Source organism: Heterocephalus glaber, unplaced genomic scaffold (assembly GCF_053883595.1).
Source record: "Heterocephalus glaber isolate CG9 unplaced genomic scaffold, H.glaber_assembly_v1.0 deba00001666, whole genome shotgun sequence".
NCBI classification, from domain to species: Eukaryota; Metazoa; Chordata; class Mammalia; order Rodentia; family Bathyergidae; genus Heterocephalus; species Heterocephalus glaber.
Genome location: NW_028258406.1, coordinates 20,211,776 through 20,233,180, shown reverse-complemented (window position 1 = coordinate 20,233,180; position 21,405 = coordinate 20,211,776). Strand labels below are relative to the sequence as shown.

Genomic DNA, 21,405 nt, shown 5'->3' with positions numbered 1-21,405 from the left:
CGGACTACATTATGCCATCTGCCACCTCAAGAGACATGAGTGGTGATGATGCAAGAAAAGATTGTATTGTTCAATGTGACCATACTGGGAAGCAGGGGGACTAGTATCCTAAGTCCTGTCTTAAGGGTTCTGACAAGTTTTGGGGTCATAGAGCAAACGAACAAAGTGGGGTAGGGGAAGTATGCTTAGTCAAGCAACCTTGGTCAAACTGTGGCCTGGTTGATCATTATGTCAGGTCTGGTTTGTGAGGTCCTTCACTCATTTACAGGAAGTTGTTATTACTTGGCAAGGCAATTCAGTTCTGTCATGAGAGGCTCTGGCTTAGGGAAGCAGCCTTGATTCTGTCAAAGTAACCCTTCTTGCTTAGCGAACAGGCCCCTCATGGGTGATCTGCCTAGAAAGCTGGAATCTTGAAAATATCTTAGATATTCTTATCTTGGGTCTTTAGTCTTGAAGGGGGAAGAGAAAAGTTAAATAGATTTAGGGCTAATAAATTTTTCATTGCCAGTTTTTAAACAGACACCCCTTAAATGATTAACGTGACTACATGCAGAATTCAGCAGGAATCTGACCCAAAGTTTAAAGTAGCAAAGGAAACAGATATAAAGTAGAGATGCCACACTTTTTATCTTGCTTTCAGTTACCCACCAGATATTTACAGGTCCAAATGAAAAGTCAGCACTTTTTAGCAAAAGCAGTCTCTCACTTCCTGTAACAGGACTGAGGATAACTTTCAGGTTTGGGACCTGAATACTGACTCTCAACTTGTTTTCTCTTCCATGATTGCTGCAAGAAACGAGGGAGAGGATGTAAAGAGCTAACAAAGCATGCATATATCTTTAATAAACATTAGTTTTTATTACTGCCCCAAAGACAAATGTGTTTTCCTCACTTCACTGGTAAACAGGATTATAAAAATAATTACCCCACAGAGACTGGGGAGAAAATAACATTTTGGAGAATGTACCCTCCCCTGTAATCAGTAGATTTTTACTCTATTTAATGGAATATTTAACAGTGAAGGGGTTTTGGAACATTTTACTTGCACACAGATAAACAAAAGGATCCCTCACATTTCAAAAGAATTGTAAGATTCTTTTAGGTTATGTTTGTCCATTCAGTACTTAGCACAAGTAACTAAAAGCTAAAATTACAAACATCTGCTGATTGAAAGTCAATCAAAGCATAAGTTACATCTGAAATAATAAAGATTTTTTTAAAAAACAGGCATTGACTGCTTTTGAATATTCTAGAAGCTAAAATACCACACTGTCCAGGTCAATACAGGACACCTGGCAATCCTATTTGTAAGTGTAACTCAGCTTTCTGCAAAGCCAACACCCAGCCCTTTTTGGCTGCATTGGTCTGTCCTCATTTCCCCCTTAAAAAAACTGTATTAAACTTGGTACAGATAACATTCTGCCTCTATTACAATTAGGAGCTTCTCTCAATAGGTCATCTGGATTGGCAAGTGCTTGACTGGAGTGCCCCGTATCTGTTTTCAAAACCTCCCAGTAATTGCCTCCCAGTGGCCTATGAAAAGCTGCTTGTAGGGAATGTAGCAGCTGCCTGGAGTCCTTCAGGGACTTTCTAGCTAGCATTTTTCTCTGTTCACCAATCCCCTCGATTATTGGTGACCTGGGCCCTCTACTTCAGCTGAAAACCAGCCATTTTTTTTCCACTCCAGGAAGGTTGGAGAAAGGTCCCTAAATCTGCAATCTCTTTCCTCTTGGCCCCACACAATGAACTCCTCCTTGAATCCTTTAACTGTATGGGAACCTGCAAAGGCAACCTTGAATTTGAACTAGAGCTAGAGGGACTTCCACAGAATTTGACCCATGATTGAGACTCTAGTTGGCAGCTTCTACTGTTTAGCTTTCTCTGTTCTCAGTTCTTGAAGACTCCCTTGCTTCTGAAAGCAGATTCTAAGAACCAACAGCCTCCCCAGGGAACCTGTTGGAAATGCAGACCTCAGGCAGGATTCTGACCCTAGGGAATCAGAATCTTCCTTTTAACAAGATCTCTAGGCTATTTATTCTCAAGTTTCTTAGGGCTTTCTTTTCCCACTGGCTAAGGAAATTTTTTTTTAAGACAAGGTCTCACTATGTAGTTCAGACTGGTCTTAAACTCACTGTGTATCCCAGGCTGACCTCAAACTCCCAGTTGTCCTGCTTCAGCCTCCTGAGTGCTGGGACTACAGTCATGTGCCACCATGCCTGGCTGAGAAGTTTTATATCTTGTCCTGTTTAAGGGTCATTAATATTCAGCATCATTTTATTGTCCTCACTTTCAAAAGAATCCTGAGCTGCTTCCTTTTCAATACTTTCTCTGTCCTGTACTTTTATAGCTAGGCCTCTTTTCAGGCCTCTTTCCCTTCCCCAAGACCATCCTAGTCTCTGCTCCTCTAGTCAGTAACATTTCTTCAAGGGCTGCTTTTTTTGCTGTGCTGTTCCACAAGTAGGACATCTAATACCAGTCAAAGTGCTGCCTTTTCCACACCTCTCAGAGCTGCCTCAACTTCTCCAGGGAGAGCCTCAGAGCTGAGCCTGACTCCCCTGCCGGGGTCCTCCGATGAGGACTAAGTGGGTCTCTCCTGGGCCAGGGGTCTCCCCTTTCCCATAGCTTACCTTCCACAAATTTATTATCCTTTCTCCTCTTTCCTGCCAGTTACTCCCTTAAGACCCAGGAGACAGCTAGATATAATCCAGTAAGGGCTGCCTTCAAGTAGGAGACAGACAGGGGAAGGAAGGGAGATACTATCAAAAGACAACTTTGAAGAGAGTCACGGTGGCTCTGATGCAAGAAGGAGGAGAGGGCTAGTGGGGAAGATACACTAGAAATGTTTTAAGCATTTGGTTCTTTGCGAGTTTGGGGATTTGAGTTTGGGATTGTTGTTTTTTAAGGTTTAGAAAATGATAATTTTTCTGGACTATAGAAATCAAAGCCTCGTCTGAAATCATAATTTAAGACTGTAACAGGAACTTGGAGGCTAGAGGCATGCAGATGCTGAATGGGCAACTAACAGCAGGATAAAGCTTGGCATTTCTGCCTTTATTTTTTGTCACCTTTATTACCTTAAAAGTTTGGGTCGGATCCCTGCTCACCTCTGCAATTAGGCATATTAATCACTCAAGGAATGTCTGTATTACAAGGTTTATTAGCCTTAAATTTACCTAGCCTATCACATCTCCCTTCAAGACTGAGAACACCAAAATAGGAATAACTCACGTAATTTTCAGAATTTTCAGGGACATCTAATTTCCAGCTTTTACAATATCCAGTTCTAGGGCTGGGGATTTAGCTCAGTGGTTCCGGTGCCTGCCTTGCAAGCGCAAGGTCCCAAGTTCGATCCCTGGTACCAAAAAGACAAAAACAAAAACAAAAAACCAAACAACATCCAGTTCTAGATCTCCAGAACTATGCCTAGAAGTCTCCAGCCATTGTCCTAAACCTAAAATCACCTTGGATTATGGAGAAAGCAGAACCTTGCTGACCACCCCAGGATGAATTCACCCCCCAAGCAGTAACAATTACCCCATGATGAGAACTGATGATGCCCTCAGAGCAGAACCTATCATCTCACGATGGGAACCAAACTGCCCTTTCAAGTGATGATGGCTCACAAAACCTTCCTCAAGAACCAGTCTTGAGATACTAATCTATCATACCAGACTTGATTGGATTACCTACATTGCCAGCTATACAAACAGCCCCTATGTATACCCCTAATCCTTGCCTTTATTCTCCTTTTCTATAAAACCCCAAAGCTTCTGTCAGCCCCTCCAAGATAGATCTTGAATCTATTTCTATGTGCTTCTCATCGTGACCATGCTGATTAAAACTCCTTTCCTGGCCTTCACCAATGCTCCTCTCCTTGACTGGTATTACTGGGTGGGTAGACAAGCCTCGTCTGTTTGGCAACCCAGAATCAAGGCTTTTGCTCTAAAATCTAAGTAACAAGGTTTTTTAGCTCTCAATAAGATGTTCAGATTGACTAATGACATATTTTCATTATTTTATTATTCACTATACAATTGATTTCCCCCAAAAAGATATATTAAAAGCCTGCTTCTAGGATCCACAGTGTCCCTCCCCCATTTCAAGCAGGGACATGAGCTGGCAGGCCTATGTTGGAACTGTGATAGCCCTCTCTGACATGAGCAGGCAGGCCCACACAGGGTGAGACTATCTATTAACTCCAAGTTGAGTCTACATTTTGCTTCACTTTCACATGGGGCAGCAGAAGTCAGGACTAACCAAACAACCTGAGCCTAGATGAGGACAAAGCCCAGGGAGAGAAGGGAGCAAAAGACCCCATGACTATGAACGTTAAGTCTAACAGACCATTTGAACTCCCCCCCATGACCAACATCAGCAAAGACCAGAGGTCTGATCACGTTTTTCATTCTTGCCTTGGACAATGACCACAATTTGAGGTGAAAGGATAGACGGGCATTTGGTGCGGAGGGGGCACCTCAAAAACCATAAGCCCTAAATCTAGATGGGAAAAATCATGACTAGATGGATGCAGATCTTGTAAAGAAACCATTTGTTTAAAAACAAAGGGATTTTTTTCTTTGACTCAGTCTTTTAAAAACATTTTCTACTTTTTGTTATTTTTATCTTTCCTTCATTGTTTGTTTGGGGGATTTGGTTTTGGCATTTTTCTCCCTTTCTCCTTCTTTTAGTTTCTTTTCTCACTTTTCAACTTTTTTCCACTTCCTTATCTTTCTTTTTTTCCAGTATTTAGTTCTGTTCATGTTTTTTCTTTTTCTTGTTTGTTCTTTCCTGTGATTGTTCTCCAATACTATTAATTTCCTTTCACTCCTCAGTAGGACACCCTATCTCACTTTTCTCTCCTCCTTCTCATATCTCACTGATTAATTTCTTAAGTTTTGTTTGTTTTTATTCTCCAGTTTTCCACCCCACTGCCTTTACTATTATAACTACTATCCTTTATGGATCTCTAGATAGCTAGTTAACATTATGCTATTGCTGTTGAATACTGTTCTTTTATTAGAAGTAAATTTGTTCCATTTAGTAGATATTTACGGTAGGTCAAGAGTAGGTCAATACTGGCATGTTTTACTGTTCATATTATAATTATAGATATCTCTTCTATGGGTAAAAGTGGTACATTTTAGTTCTTGTAGTTTGTCAATATTCAGTTTGTGTTTGATGATATAATTGATGCTGATTTTATTACTATAGCCAAGGTGACATAGCTGTTGCTATTAATTGGTTATCCTGGAATGCCAGTATCTTGATGGCTGTCTTAGTTATTTTCTCATTGCTGGTACAATATACACACCCAGATCCAGCACATGAGGTCTAAAATTCTGGCTGATATAATTGGAGTGGTGTTAATGCTAACCAAACTGGCATTTGTTTTGTCATGTGCTGTCTTATTAGACCTTCACAACAACACTATAAAGATCACGATCCTCATTTAAAAGATATAGTCAATGACATTCAGAAAGCTCAAGTGTCTTAGTTACTTTCTGTTTGCTGGGACAAAATACCTGATACCCACAAGTTAAAGGAGGAAAGGTTTATTTTAGCTCACAGTTTGTAGAGGTTTCAGTCCATAGTTGGCTGGCTCCAAGGCAGAGTGACATGGCAGAGGAAAAGCAGTCCATGGTATGGTGGGCAGGAAACAGTACAACTTTTTTCCCTTTTTATTCCATCCAGGCTGTAAGCCTATTGCTTGGTGCTACACACATCCAGGGTAGGTCTTCCTTCTTCAGTAAATATATCACTCATACCCAGAACCATGCTAAACCAATCAGTGGACTAATCCAGTTGTCATACCCACAATTCAATATGACATGCCCACAATCCAACCATTTCCCAAAAGCCCCACCTATGAACATATGAGGCTTGGCGGGGTGGGGGGGGATATCTAGATATAAACATAACATTCCACCTCTGGCCTCCAAAAGACTCATGCACAGACTTTTATGCAAAATGCATTTAGTCCATCTCTAAGAGTTGCCGAAGTCCTACCAGTTTCAGCATCACTGAAAAGTCCAAGTCCAGTCTCCTCTGTTATTTAAGGCAAACTCTTACTGTGAACTCCTGTAAAAATGAAAAGAAAGTTAAACATATAGTGGAAAAAGGTATAAGTAGAGGGACAGAAAGGAATGGGACTAAAGCAAGACCAAAATTGAGCAGGGCAAACATTAAATCCCATAGTTCCATGTCCAGCAACTGGGGAAATCAGTGATGTAAACTCTAAAGAGCTTAGGTGGCTCCACCCCTACTGCTGGTGGTTGTAGCTCTCATGGCTTCTCTCTTGGGCTGGCTTTTTCCTCAGACAATCCATATTCCTGGCTTCTCCAACTGTCTGGGGTCTCCACTGCACTTTCAGCTTCACACTCACAGCTTCACACTCACAGCTTCACACACTGCCCTCTCAGAGCCATACTGCCTGGCCTCCCAGGGCTTCTTCTGAAATCTAGGTGGAAGCCTTCTTGGCCCCACAAATCTTGCGTTTTGTATGTACCTAAAACAAGCACTATGTGGATTATGCTAGGGTCTTCCACCAGCTGGAGCAGTAGCCAGGCTTCCTTCTCTCTTGGCTGTAGGACTCGAGAGCCTGGATTGTTGAGCACTAATAAATGTAATCTGGAGGAATAAATTCCCCAGGCCATTGCTATTTTGGAATATGGTTCCCTGGGGTTCTCTTCTCAAAGTAAAATCTTTCACCTTTGCAATTTTGTGTCCTGCTGGTTCTTATGATGCCCTCGGGCCATCTTGTCTATTGTCCTGTTCATGTACCGCTTTATTGCTAATCTTTTTAGCAACCAAGTTCTCTGTTCCATTTTTGCATGCCACAGCATTACTGGAGCTTTCTTTCTGGCCAAACTCAAAATGTTTTAAATCATTCTGCTAGGCCATTCTTCTTGATTCACAATATAAATCTCACTAAAAGCCCCAACAGTAGCCATGCCACCACCTCAATAATGGTTTGGCTTGAAATTTCTTCTGCCAGCCTGCTGCACTTAATCTTAGTCTTCAGCAAAGTCTCTAGATGTAGGCAAAATGTAGACAAATTTTCTGCCAAAGCATAACACAACTGCCAATGGAGTCCTTCTTCCTAAGAGAAATCTGAACCTGGTTGAGGGACAATCATGGGAAATTCCATGGCTAGGAAGCTATAGGCAAGCTGGCAAGAGACACCCAGAGTGTTATAAACTAAATGACTCAGGGCCCAATTCCATGACCAGACATCAGGTTCAGCCCAAACTTCCATGGATTTGAAAGTCACAGAACCAACACCACACACGACTATTTCTGGCTTTCTGGGATTATCCAGCACCCCTCCCTAATCGTACTGTTGGTTTACTGGGATTATACAATATGGATCTGGGCTCTGACCATCTCATTTGTCTACCAGCGAGAGGAGAAGCATGCCATGAATTAGACCCTGCCACAATATAGACTCCAGATGATAACCACAGGCTTTAAATCACAGAGAAACTTTTATTTTTTAGTTTTTGTTCATTTTTTTTCTGTGTGTTTCTGTTTCCTTGTGAAAGTGAATGCTGTTTGTACTTTATTGTTTTGTTTTGTCCTTGTTTTAGTTTTTTCATTCTTCCCATCCCTCTTGTCTTCTTCACCAGTTTCCTAAATTTGGGTAATCTTCCTCTGTCCTTCAGCTTTGCTTCTTATCTCTTTTTCTTCTTTTATTTGTCTATTTTTTCCTCTTCTTTTTAATTTTCTCCCCTTAGGGTACAATTGCTCCACTGATACTTACAGGATATAATTTTCTGATTTGTCTTAGATTGTTATATAACTATAAATATACATAGTGTTAAAAGTGGCAAAATATTAGTTGTCAAAGCTTGTCATTTTCCATTCTGTGTTTGATGTTACTCCTTTAACCAAAGCACATGGGTTCTGTGATCAATTGATCTTTCTTGTATGTCAATACCTAGATTGGCTGGCAAACATGAGCAATATTACAGTTCAGCACAAAAGAACTGGGTGCTAGGCTAAACAGGCTGCAACCTCTCATTCCTAATAAACAGAAAAAGCAGGATCTTGGGACAGACCCAAAGGCCAAGAGCTAGCTATGCCTAGAAGACATCTCTGAAAAGTAGTAATTTCCTAAAGAGGTCTCAATACTAGTAATAAAGACCTAACATAAACAATTTACAAGCATCAATCCAGAAAACAAATAAACAACAAAAAAAATAGAAAATGAGGAAACATGGAAGCAAGTGCAACCCCAAATCTCCGGCTTGCCCAAGGCAAATCCAGAGAACACTGAAGTAGAAGAAATCGAAAGCCAACCAGCTGAAATGGTAATAGCAGAAATAACAAAGCAGATGAATGAGTCTCTATAAACAAACAAACAAATAATTACACAGATAACTAAGGAGATGATGACCATAATGAAGGATATGGTTAGTTAATCTAGAGCAGATACAGATAAAAAATAGAGGAGCTTAGGAAAGTGATAGAAACCATGAATGCCCAACTAAAGTAAAAACTGGATTCCATAAAGAAGATAGAAGATATTCAGGAGATGAAAATTTCTATTGAAAGTGTATACAGCAGAATCAACAAATGTGAAGACAGAATATCAAATCTAGAAGACAGGGTTGCAATTAGTGATCATCAAGTGAAAGATTTCTAAAAAATAGTGAGGGACCACAAAAACTCAATCCAAAAGCTGCTAGATGGTGCTAAGAATAACATAAGATTAATTAGAATCAATGAAAAATCAGAAGGTAACACAAAAGACATAAAAAAAAATGTTCACAGAAGTAATACCAGAAAACTTTCCAAGCATGAAGAAGGAATTTGACACACAGATAAGTGAGATACACAGAATTCCAATTATCCATGATCAGAAAAAAATACACTAAGAGATATAATAGTCAAGATTCCAGAAATTCAACACAGGAAAAGAATATTAAAACCTGTCATAGAAAAGAAACAAATCACAAATAAAGGAAAACCTATCAGAATCACAGCAGACTTCTCAACACAAACCCTTAAATTAAGGAGAACATGGAGTATTTCAACTCCTAAAAGAAAACAACTTTAACCCAGATTGATGGACTCACAAAATTATCTTTCAAAATTGATGGAGAAATAAGATACTTTCATGATAAAAAATACTTGAAGAAATTCATGACCACCAAACCAGCACTCCAAAAAGTTCTGAAGGATATTCTAGAAAAACACAGTGAAGACAACAGTTCCAAAAATTGCAATAGAATGTATCCACCAGGCAAGGCAAGCAATTAAAAGGAAAAGAAAGGGAATCAACAACAGGAAAATAATATGTTGACCAGAACAAGTCAATACCTTTCAGTCATAACCATCAATGTGAATGGTCTCAGTTCACCAATCAAAAGAAACAGACTGGAAGAAACAAGATCAACAATATGTGGCATACAAGAAACACATACAAAAAAGTAGCTCACAGACTGAAAGTCAAAGGATGGAAAACAATACGTCATGCAATAGGAACCCAGAAGAAAGTGGGGGTAGCTATTCTATTTGCAGACAAAGTAGATTTCAAGTCAAGACTAATCAGAAGAGAAAAAGAAGTTCATTACATAATTGTTAAGGGAACAAATCAAGAGGAAGAGATAACAATCATAATTATATCTGCACCACATAATGGCACAACTGTATGAAAAAAACACTAATGGATATGAAAAATCAGATTAAGCACTAATACAATTGTAATAGGGAACCTCAATACTCCAGGGTTAAAAATATACAGATCAACTAAATAAAAAATTAACAAAGAAATACTACAGCTGAACCCGAATATTTGAACAAAGGGACTTAGTAGATATGGAGAGTGTTTTACTCAACAATAAGAGAATACACATTCTTCTCTGCAACACATGGGACTTTCTCCAAAATAGACCATATCTTAAGTCACAGAACACATGGCTCATAACACTGGGTTACCTAAACACATACCACACTTTCCTAATGAAAATTTGTACTTTACCATTATAGTATATGGCTGTGCATCTCAGTCACTGGGCTTGGGGGATACAGGAAGCAATCTTTATGTTTACTCACAGTATAATGAATGGCAAGGTGTGTACACATGTGGGAAAGTGTCACACCAGGACTTTTACCTACATGATGCTCCATGTAACAATTTTTGCATATGTTCCCTGAGCATCAAGGGTGGTAAAATACATCCACCCTATTCATCTATTATGTAAACATGTACTTTACCATAATGGAATGTGGGTGTGGCTCATGTGGGTGTAGCTGGGCCTGGAGAAATCAGAAACCCATCTGTGCATTCACCCACTTGGTAGACGAATCGCAAGGTGTGTACAGGAACTCCAAAGCGGCAGGTGTGCATTTAGGATTTTTTTTTTAATTTTCTTTTGAAAAGAAGTAGCCCCGATTTGCAAGTTTTGATGCAGGTTGAAAGTGAATCATCATGTGATTCATGTACAAATGATGATGATGATGGATGATGATGACTTTAACATTGGTCATGTGAGCCAAAGTTCCTGTGATAGTGAAATGGAGCAAGAATTGACCAATACAGACACAGGGAATGAAGACCTCTCTGATTCAGATGACAAAGAAAACAGCAATGTTAGTACATATTTGACTAGTCAAAATGGTACAAAATGGCCACAATCAAATGGACTGATCCAATGTTAAACCATTAGTCAATTCTAGCATCACACACTCTAGATCCAACCACATCTGAAAAAGCCCCACCTATGACCATATGAGGCTTTGGCGGGACATCTAAACACAAGCCATAATACCATTTATAACAAACCAACAGGGAACATCATTCTAAGTGGACAAAATCAAGAACAAGACAACTCTAACATCAAGAACAAGACAAGGATACCCATGATCACCACTCCTGTTCAACATAGTTCTGGAAAAACTAGCAAGAACAATTAGAAAAGAGAAAGAAATAAAAAGAATAAGGATAGGAAAGAAGAAGTTAAATTATCATTGTTTGTGGATGACATGATACTCTACATAGAAGACCCCAAAAACTCCACCAAAAGACTCCTAGAATTAATAACCAAATTTGGTAGCATAGCAGGATACAAAGTCAACATTCAATACCATTCCTGTACACAAATAGCACACTGAGAGAGAAATTAGAGAAACAACAGCTTTCACAATAACATCAAGAAAAATTAAATACTTAGGAATCAATCAAAGGAAGTGTAAGATCTTTACACTGAAAACTTCATTACTCTGAAAAAAGAGATTAAAGAGGATACGAGAAAATAGAAAGATATTCTCTGTTCTTTCATAGGCAGAATCAATATAGTAAAAATGGCTATACTTCCAAAACTGTTACGCAGATGTAATGCAATTTCAATAAAATACCAATAGCATACCTCTCAGAACTGGAGAAAACAATCCTAAAATTCACATAGAACCAGGAGAGACTCAGAATACCAAAAGCAATTCTGGGCAACAAGGGAAAGGCAAGGGGCATCATAATCCCCAATTTGAAGTTATATTGAAGCTATTATGATTAAAAAAAAAAAAAGGAATGGTACTGGGAGAAAAAACCAGATGAAACAGTCAGTGGAACAGAATAGAAGATGCAGAAACAACTCCAGTCACACTCTGCTGTCTTATCTTTGACAAAGGGGCCCAACACCTTCACTGGAAAAAAGCCTCTTTAATAAATCGTAATGGGAAAACTGGCTTTCCACATGCCAAAAGAGTGAACCTAGACCCATAGCTCTCACCACATACTAAATTAAAATCAAAATGGATCAAAAATCTAAATAGAAGGCAACTCACTTTCTGGGTTCCCTTCTGTCTCTCTTGGGAGCTGTTTCTCTCAATAAAATTTCCTACTCTAAAAAAAACCTAGGGGTCAGCCAAACAGCGTGAAGCTCCTCAGCAGCAACCCAGTTCCTGCCCACGCCACAGTGAGGTTCCAGGCGCGGCTTGGAGCCCCGCCCCCATCCAGAACACCGCTCCTCAGGTCAGCCAAGCAGTGTGAAGCTCCTCAGCGGTGTCCCGGTTCCTGCCCACACCACGGTGAGGTCCCAGGCGCGGCTTGGAGCACCACCCCAATCCGGCGCTCCCCTTAGCCGCGTGGTCCCCTCCAAGAACCAGTTCTATTCCCACCCCCCACCCTCCGGCCCCTCTGCTACCTGGTCCCACACTACAGAGGCACAGGGAATTATATTACACATAGTTAAATGTGGTAGATTAATAACTACCACAAATTGTCATTTTCTAAGCTGCGCTTGATGCTATGGTATTGCTGATTGTATCATTTGGTCTAACATGTTGTGATTGATCTAATCAGTTTTCCTTTCTGGTATAAGGAAAATAAAACAGCCTCAGAGTCATTAGAGCCTCAAAACCTAAACACAAGCCATATCTGGAAAACTCTGAAAAGCAAGCATTCCACAAGCAACAAAGATAACTACATCAAGCAATTTTGAAATATCAACCCAGAAATTAAACCAAGGACAGTACCAAAAACAAAAATGAGAAGGCATTTAAGCAAGGCACAAATGCAGGCTTCCACACCACAAAAAGGAAATTCTGGGAGAAATGAGGTGGAAAAGTCTGATAATCAACCACCTGGACACCCTGAACTGATAGCACAGGAAGTAATAAAGCAGATGCATGAGGCTCTAGAAAAATTCAAAGCAGAAATAATCTCCCAGATACATACAGAGATGGTGAGTAGAGTGAAAGACATGATTATAGACTCTAGATCAGAAACAGATAAGAAAATAGATGAGATCAGAAATATGCTGGAAGCCATGAATGCCCAGCATAAGAAAGAAATGGAAACCATGATCGCCCAACATAAGAAAGAAATGGAATCCATGAAACAGATTCAAACAGATATTCAGGAGATTAAAAACTCCATTGAAAGCATGCAGAGCAGACTAAGAGAATCTGAAAACAGAATATCAGATATAGAAGACAGGATTGTGATTAAGGACCATGAAAAGATATTTCTTAAAGATAGTAAGGGACCATGAGAAATCAGTGCCACAGCTGCTAGAAGATGCAAAGAAGAATAACATAAGACTGATAAGAGTCCACGAAAAAACAAGAGAAAGTACAATAGACATAAAAGAACTGTTCACAGAAGTAATAGTACAAAACTTCCCAGACAGAGGTGGAGAATTGGACATACAGATAAGTGAGGCATATAGAACTCCAACTAGCCATGACCAAAAAAAATCTACACCTAGACATATAATAGTTAAGATCCCAGAAACCCAAAAGAAGAACAAAATTCTACAGGCAGTTAGAGAAAAGAAACACATCACCTACAAAGAAAAGCCCATCTGAATCACGGCGGATTTCTCAACACAAACCCTCAAATCAAGGAGAGCCTGGAGTGAAGTATTTTAAGCCCTAAAAGAAAATAACTTCCAACCTAGACTGTTGTACCCGGCAAAATTATCTTTCAAAATCGATGGAGAAATTAGATACTTTCACAACAAAGAACACGTGAGAAATTGCATGAACTCCAAGCCAACACTCCAAACAATTTTATGCAATATCCTAGAAACAGACAATGAAGGTCACAACTCCATGAGGCCCAACAGAGAGAAGACACCATGCAAGGTAAGACACAAAAGGGAAAGGGGGAAAAATAAGAAATAAAAGAGCCAACAACAATAAAACATCATGGCAAGGATGAGTCACTATCTCTCAATTATAACTATCAATGTTAATGGCCTCAATTCACCAATCAAAAGAAATAGACTGACAGAATGGATTAAGAAGCAAAACCCACAAATATGCTGCATACAAGAAACACACCTAAATCAAAAGGAAATTCATAGACTGAAAGTAAAAGGATGGAAAACCGTTCTCCACGTGACAGAAACCCAGAAAAAAGCAGGGGTAGCAATCTTATTTGCAGACAAAGTAGATTTCAAACCAAAACTAATTAAGAGAGGCAAAGATGGTCACTACATCCTTGTGAAGGGAACAATCCAAGAGGAAGAGATGACAATCATAAATATATATGCACCAAATATAAATGCCCCCAACTATACAAAACAAATATTAATGGACATGAAAAACCAAGTAAGCAATAACATAACTGTAGTGGGAGACCTCAATGACCCTCTCTCACAAACAGACAGATCATCTAGAAAAAAATTAACAATGAAATTCTAGAACTGAACCAAGCTACTGAACAAATGGACTTAATAGATGTTTACAGAGTGTTCCACCTCACAAAATGAGAATAACACATTCTTTTCAGCTGCACATGGATCATTCTCCAAAATAGATCACATGCTAGCTCATAGGGCATATCTAAGTAAATGTAAAAGAACTGAAGTTATCCCCTGTATATTATCAGACCATAGTGCAATAAAATTGGAGATCAATAACATAAGAAACTAGAAAACACTCACAAACACATGGAAATTGAATAACACCCTCCTGAACAACCAATGGGTCACAGAGGAAATTAAAGAAGAAATTAGACAGTTTCTACAAATAAATGATAATGCCAGTACAACATACAGGAATCTGTGGGACAAAATGAAAGCAGTTCTACATGGGAAATTCATAGCAGTGAATGCCCATATTAGGACAACAGAGAGAAATCAGTTAAATAGCCTAATGCAGAACCTCAAGCTCCTAGAAAAACAAGAGCATAACAAACCCAAAGCTCATACAAGAAAGGAAATTATAAAGATCCGAGCAGAAATCAATGCAATGGAGACTAAGAGAATGATACAAAAAAAATCAATGAATCGAAGGGCTTGTTTTTTGAAAGAATAAATAAAATCACTAAACCTTTAGCCAACCTTGTCAAAAAAAGGAAAGTTTTTTTTTTTGGTAGCAGGGATTGAACTTGGGTGCTTGCGCTTGCGCAGCAGGCAGCGAACCCCCTGAGCTAAATCCCCGGCCCCAAAAAAGGAAAGAAAAGGCTCAAATCCAGGCAATTAAAAATGAAAAAGGTGAACCCACAACAGATCCAGCAGAAATCCAGAGGATCATCAATACCTACTTTGAGAACCTGTACTCTAATAAAATGGAAAACACAGAAGAAATGGACAGATTCCTAGATACATACAAATTGCCAAAGTTAAATGAGGAAGATATAGAAATTCTAAACACCCCAATAACAATGAGCGAAATTGAAAATGTAATAAAAAATTTACCAACAAAGAAAAGCCCAGGTCCTGATGGGTTCACTGCTGAATTCTACAAGACATTTAAAGAAGAACTAATGCCATTACTCTTTAAACTCATCAAGGAAATTGAAAGGGAAGCAAGGCTTCCAAATTCTTTCCTGGAAGCAAGTATTACTTTGATTCCAAAACCAGGGAAAGACCCAACCCCAAAAAAGAACTACAGACCAATCTCCCTAATGAACATAGATGCAAAAATCCTCAACAAGATATGACAAACAGAATACAGAGGGTCATCAAGAAGATCATACACCCTGACCAAGTCAGATTTATCCCAGGGATGCAAGGATGGTTCAACATCCGTAAATCAATAAATGTAATACACTATATTAACAGAGTCAAGGACAAAAACCATGTGATCATCTCAATAGATCCAGAAAAGGCATTTGACAAAATCCAGCACCTATTCATGATAAAAAAAAAACCTAGAGAAAATTGGAATAGAAGGGCTTTATCTCAACCTGATTAAGACTATCTATGAAAAACCAACAGCCAACATCATACTAAATGGTCAAAAACTGAAAACTTTCACACTAAAATCAGGAACAAGACAAGGATGCCCACTATCACCACTCCTGTTCAATATTGTTCTGGAAACATTAGCCATAGCAATTAGAAAAGAGAAAGAAATAAAAGGAATAAAGATAGGAAAGGAAGAAGTGAAATTGTCATTATTTGCTGACAATATGATACTTTACATAGAAGACCCAAAAAACTCAGTCAAAAGTCTTCTAGACCTAATTGACAGATTCAGTAGAGTCGCTGGATACAAGGTCAACACTCAAAAAACAACAGCCTTCTTATATGCAAACAGCAGACCCATTGAGAGAGAAATTTGGGAAATAATTCCTTTTATAATAGTATCTAAAAAAAGAACTATCTAGGAATCAACCTAAGAAAGGAAGCAAAAGACCTCTACACTGAAAACTACAGCACTCTGAAGGAGATCGAAGAGGATAGAAGAAAATGGAAAGACATCCCTTGTTCCTGGTTAGAAAGAATCCATATAGTGAAAATGGCCATACTTCCAAGACTACTATATAGATTTAATGCAATGCTGATTGAAATTCCAACAATATACTTCATGGAACTAGAGAAAACAATCCAAAAATTCATTTGGAAGCACAAGAAACCTAGAATAGCAAAAGCAATTCTAGGCAACAGAGACATGGCTGGGGGTATCACAATCCCTAACTTGAAACTCTACTACAAAGCTACTGTTATAAAAACAGCATGGTACTGGCAAAGAAACAGACCTGAAGGTCAGTGGAATAGATTAGAAGATGCAGAAACAACTCCAGACATACTCAGCGACCTCATCTTTGACAAAGGAGCCAACCACCCTCATTGGAGGAAAGATAGCCTGTTCAATACATGGTGTTGGAAAAACTGGATTTCAACCTGCCAAAGATTAAAACTAGACCCCTACCTATCACTGTGCACTAAACTAAGATCGAAGTGGATTAAAGATCTAAATATTAAGACAGAAACACTAAACTTGCTGGAAGATAAGTTAGGTAGAACTCTCAATGACATTGGCATAGGAAAAGACTTGATGAACAAATCTTCAATAGCACGGGAGCTAACACAAAGAATCAACAACTGGGATCTCAGCTTATTAAAAAGCTTCTGCACTACAAGAGAAATTACCAACAGAGCTAAGAGGCAACCTACAATATGGGAAGAAATTTTTAGCAGCTGTACCTCAGACAAAGGACTGCTATCTAGAATATATAAAGAATTTTTAAAAATCAGAGCCCCCCCAAATTCAAAGACCCAATTCAAAAATGGGCATCCGAAATGAACAGACATTTCTCAGACAAAGAAGTAAAAACAGCAAACAAATATATGAAAAAATTTTCAACATCACTGGTCATTCGAGAGATGCAGATGAAAACAACACTGAGATTCCACCTCACTCCACAAAGAATGGCTGCTATCAAGAAATCAACCAATAACAAATGCTGGCGGGGGTGTGGAGAGAAAGGAACCCTTCTCCATTGTTGGTGGGAGTGCAGACTGGTGCAACCACTGTGGAAATCCATATGGAGATACCTCAAAGAACTAGGACTAGAAGTCCCATTTGACCCAGCTATTCCCCTGCTGGGTATCTTCCCCAAAGAATTAAAAGAATCGTACCACAGCAATATATGTGCACCTATGTTTATAGCAGCACAGTCTGTAATAGCTAAAGTTTGGAAACAGCTCAAGTACCCATCAACCTGAAACTGGATAAAGAAGATGTGGTTATTTTATAAAATGGAGTACTACTCCGCCATAAAGAATGAGAAACTAGAGTCATTTGTAGCTAAATGGATGCATATTGAGGCCATACTCTTAAGTGAAATAAATAGGATACATGTGTAAATACCAAATAGTTTCTCTAGTGTGAGAAACTGAAAGTGTAAATAAGGATGAAAATGATGAAAATGAGTAATTGATGATTTGAAATACAAAAAGGTCCAAAGGTGTAGGGGTGGTGGGAGGGGAAGGGGAAAAGGAAGAAAGGAAAGGAAAAATTATGGGAATGGAAAAAAAAATGGAAACAAAGTCTGTGTAAATAGGGAAGGGTGGAGGGGGTGAAGGGTGCATAGGTAATGGGGGAAAAAATAAGAACTAAAATACATCATGTTCAGGTACAAACACCCAATTATAAATGTAAATGTACTGTATACCTAAAATGTACCAATTAATATATAAATTTTTAAAAATCTAAATAGAAGATAGAATAGGTAAAATTCTTGAAGACACAGATGTAGGAAAACGCTGATCACACAGGAAATATTACAAAGAATCAACAACTGATATTACATTAAAAAGCTTTTGCACAGCAAAAGAAACCAACAGCAGAGTGAAAAGACAATCCACAGAATGGGGAAAAATTTTAGTAGCTACTCCTCAGACAAAGGACTAATATCTAGATCAAAAGAGTTGAAAAAAGTCACTACATATTGGTTAAAAGAATAATCCAACAGGAAGAGATGAAAATTATTAATACATATGCACCAATCAATATATCCAGCTTCATAAAACAAACACTATTGGATATAGTAGACCAAATGCAATTATACTGGGTGGCCTCAATATCCCACTATCACAAATATATCATCTAGAAAAAAATCAACAAAGAAATATGAGAGTTGAATGAAACCTTTGAAAACATGGACTTAATAGATATCTACAGGGTGTTCCATCCAATAACAACAGAATACAGATACTTTCTCCAAAATAGACCACATACTAGCCAATAAAGCAAACTTAAGTAAATGTAAAGGAATTAAGTAAATGTGTATTCTGATACACATTATCAGATCATAGCACAATGAAGCTGGAAATCAGTGACAGAAGAGAACACAGAAAGTATTCAAATGCTTGGAAACTAAACAGTATACTTTTAAATAAATGCTTGATTACAAAAGAACTAAATGATAATGCCCCAGAGCGCCGAGTTGAGCCTCTCGGGCCTCCATACCACTGCCCCAGAGTACTAAGGAAGTGAGCCTCTCAGGCCACCGTACCACCACCCCAGAGCATTGAGGAGGTGAGCCACGTGGATGCCACCACACACTCTCCACCCCCACCCCCACCCCCGGCTGTGCTGAGCTATTACCTAGATCCACATCACCGAGTTGCAGGGGTAATAAAGGACATTGTTCTGAGCTTGAGAAGATAGAGTAGAAGGGAACAACAGAAAGAGGGCCTCTCTGAGGCCCCTTGATGAAAATTAAAGCCCACCAGAAAAGTGAAGAAAATCTCTGAAATAAAGGCACACTAGACCACCTTAGGGAAGCAATGTGGCTGCAAGCAGAATCCAGCCAGGGCTCTGCCCCAACCCCAGAGGCTGGGGCACACTGGCCCAAGCCAAAGGCCTGCCTGGAAAGAGCTGCACAGGCACACAAGCAACAGCTAGAGGTTCACCCCAATACAATCAGTAAGTGCACGAGACCCTGGCCAGAAGCTTGCTCACACACCAGGAACAGGGGTGCACAGCCCCCAGCCAAAGACCCTCTCAGACAACAGTTACATGGGGGCCCTAGCCAGTGGCACACCTAGATATCATCCCAAGTGTGTACAGGCCCAAGCAAGAAACCCACCCAGACAACAGGTCAGCTCAGTGATCCATAAGGTCACCTTTCTGAACCCAGGAATTAGTGTACGGTGAGCAGCAGAGAAAAGGCAGTTCTGTGGCTTGCTGAGAATTGAAGACCACTGGGTGAGCAAAAAGTTGGCTCAACAAAGGCACAGCAGGCTGGAACTACTGAAATGAGAAGACATGTAAACAAGCCTCAAAACCAGACTTCCAGATCACCTAAAGCAACCCCAAAGGGAAACAAGATGGAACAATCTGATACTCAACCACCTGGACTCCCTGAACTGGCAACAAAAGAGGATCTGGAAAAAATGAAATCAGAAATAATTTCTCAGATAACAACAGAGATTGTGCCCATAGTGCAAGACATGATTAATAAATCTAGAGCAGACACAGATAAAAAAAATAGAGGAGCTGAGGAATATGGTGGAATTCCAACATAGGAAACAAATGGAATCCATAAAACAGATGCAAACAGATTTCCAGGAGATTAAAAACTCCACTGAAAGTTTATGGAGCAGAATGAGCCAAAGTGAGGACAGAATTGCAGATATAGAAGATAAGACTGCAATTAGTGACCAGGAAAAAATTTCTTTAAAATAGTAAGGGACCACAAGAAATCAGTCCAGCAGCTGCTAGATGATGCAAAGAAGAATAACATAAGACAGATCAGAGTCAATGAAGAAACAGGAGAGAGTGCAGATGACATAAAAAAACTGTTCACAGAAGTGATGGTAGAAAACTTCCTAAGTAGGGGAAAAGAACTTGACATACAGATAAGAGAGGCATATAGGACTCCAAATAACCTTGATCAAAAAAAATCTACTCATAGCCATATAATAGTTAAGATTCCATAAAACCAAAAGAAAAACAAAATTCTACGAGCAGTTAGAGAAAAGAAACAAATCACATACAAAGGAAAACCCATCAGAAAAACAGCAGACTTCTCAACACAAACCCTCAAGGCCAGAAGAGCTTGGAGTGATGTATTTCAAGCCCTAAAGGAAAACAGCGAACCCAGACTGATGTATCCTGCAAAACTATCATTCAAAATTGATGGAGAAACAAGATACTTTCATGACAAAGAGCACCTTAGGAACTTTATGACTACCAAACCAGCACTCCAAAAAATTTTAGACAATATCCTAGGAAAAGACAACAAGAATCACAACCCCAGAAAGCCCAGCAGAATGAATCCATTGGGCAGGACAAGAAATTAAATGCAAAGGGGGAGAATCCAACAAAAAGAAAGTCATGACAATGATAAATCAACATGTATCAGTTATAACCATCAATGTTAATGGTCTCAATTCACCATTCAAAAGAAACAGACTGGCAGAATGGGTCAAGAAGATCCAACAATATGCTGCATACAAGAAACACACTTAATTCAAAAAGAAACTCATAGACTGAAAGTTAAAGGGTGGAAAACAATACTCTATGTGAAAGGAACCCAAAAAAAAGCAGGAGTAGCTATCCTCTTTGTAGATCAAATGGATTTCAAAATCTGAAACATTTCTGGTCCCAAGAATTTTAGATAAGGGACAGTCAACCTATATATACAAATCTATTTTGAACATGTGTTTTCATTTCTCTTAAGGAAAAACTTAGGAAAAGAACTGTTGGTTCTTAACAGTAATACAAGAAATTTCTATATTGTTTTCCAAAATGGTTTTATCATTTTACATTCACATTAGCAATATTAGAAAGTTCTAACTGGTTCACACCTAAGCTGACATTTGTTCTTTTAAAACCTTTAACTCCCTAATGAGTGTATAATATGATCTTGTTATTGTACTGAGTAGTATTTTTCTGATTCTAGTGTTGCATGCCTTTCCTTGTGCTGTACTATTTATTATCTCATGTGTCTACTTTTTAATTGGGTTGTCTATTAATGAGCTGTAAGAGTTCTTTATATATTCTGGTCATAGGTTATATGTATTATAAATATGTTCTGGATAAGGACTTTTCATTTTCTTAACGATGTCCTTTAAAGTTCTAAATTTTGATGGAATCTCATTTATCAATTTGTTTCTTTTATACATCATGTTTTTTGTATCCTAGGAAATTCTTGCCTACCCTAAATTCATGAACATTTTCCCTTATAATTTTTTCTTAAAGTTTTATAGTTTTAGTCTT

The 21,405-nt window shown here is 38.8% G+C and overlaps 1 protein-coding gene and 1 pseudogene across 11 annotated transcripts in view; both read right to left on the bottom strand.

Moving 5' to 3' along the window:
• Trim13 (tripartite motif containing 13) overlaps positions 1–21,405 on the bottom strand; it is an 82,723-nt gene that overhangs the window by 25,681 nt on the left and 35,637 nt on the right. For 5 of the 10 annotated variants that reach the window (XM_087197356.1, XM_087197355.1, XM_087197358.1 and 2 more), the window contains one exon: positions 649–6,078. The exons of 1 other annotated variant lie outside the window; for it this stretch is intronic. The gene's annotated coding sequence lies outside the window, so the exon portion shown is untranslated. The remainder of the gene's footprint in view (positions 1–648; positions 6,079–21,405) is intronic. 4 more of the 10 variants (XM_087197360.1, XM_087197359.1, XM_087197362.1 and 1 more) reach the window with 2 other exon arrangements.
• LOC147822282 (lysine-rich nucleolar protein 1 pseudogene) overlaps positions 5,537–21,405 on the bottom strand; it is a 34,020-nt pseudogene continuing 18,151 nt past the window's right edge. Inside the window, exon 1 of the transcript XR_015445894.1 lies at positions 5,537–21,405. This exon is cut by the window's right edge and continues 18,151 nt beyond it. The product of XR_015445894.1 is annotated as a lysine-rich nucleolar protein 1 pseudogene (transcript).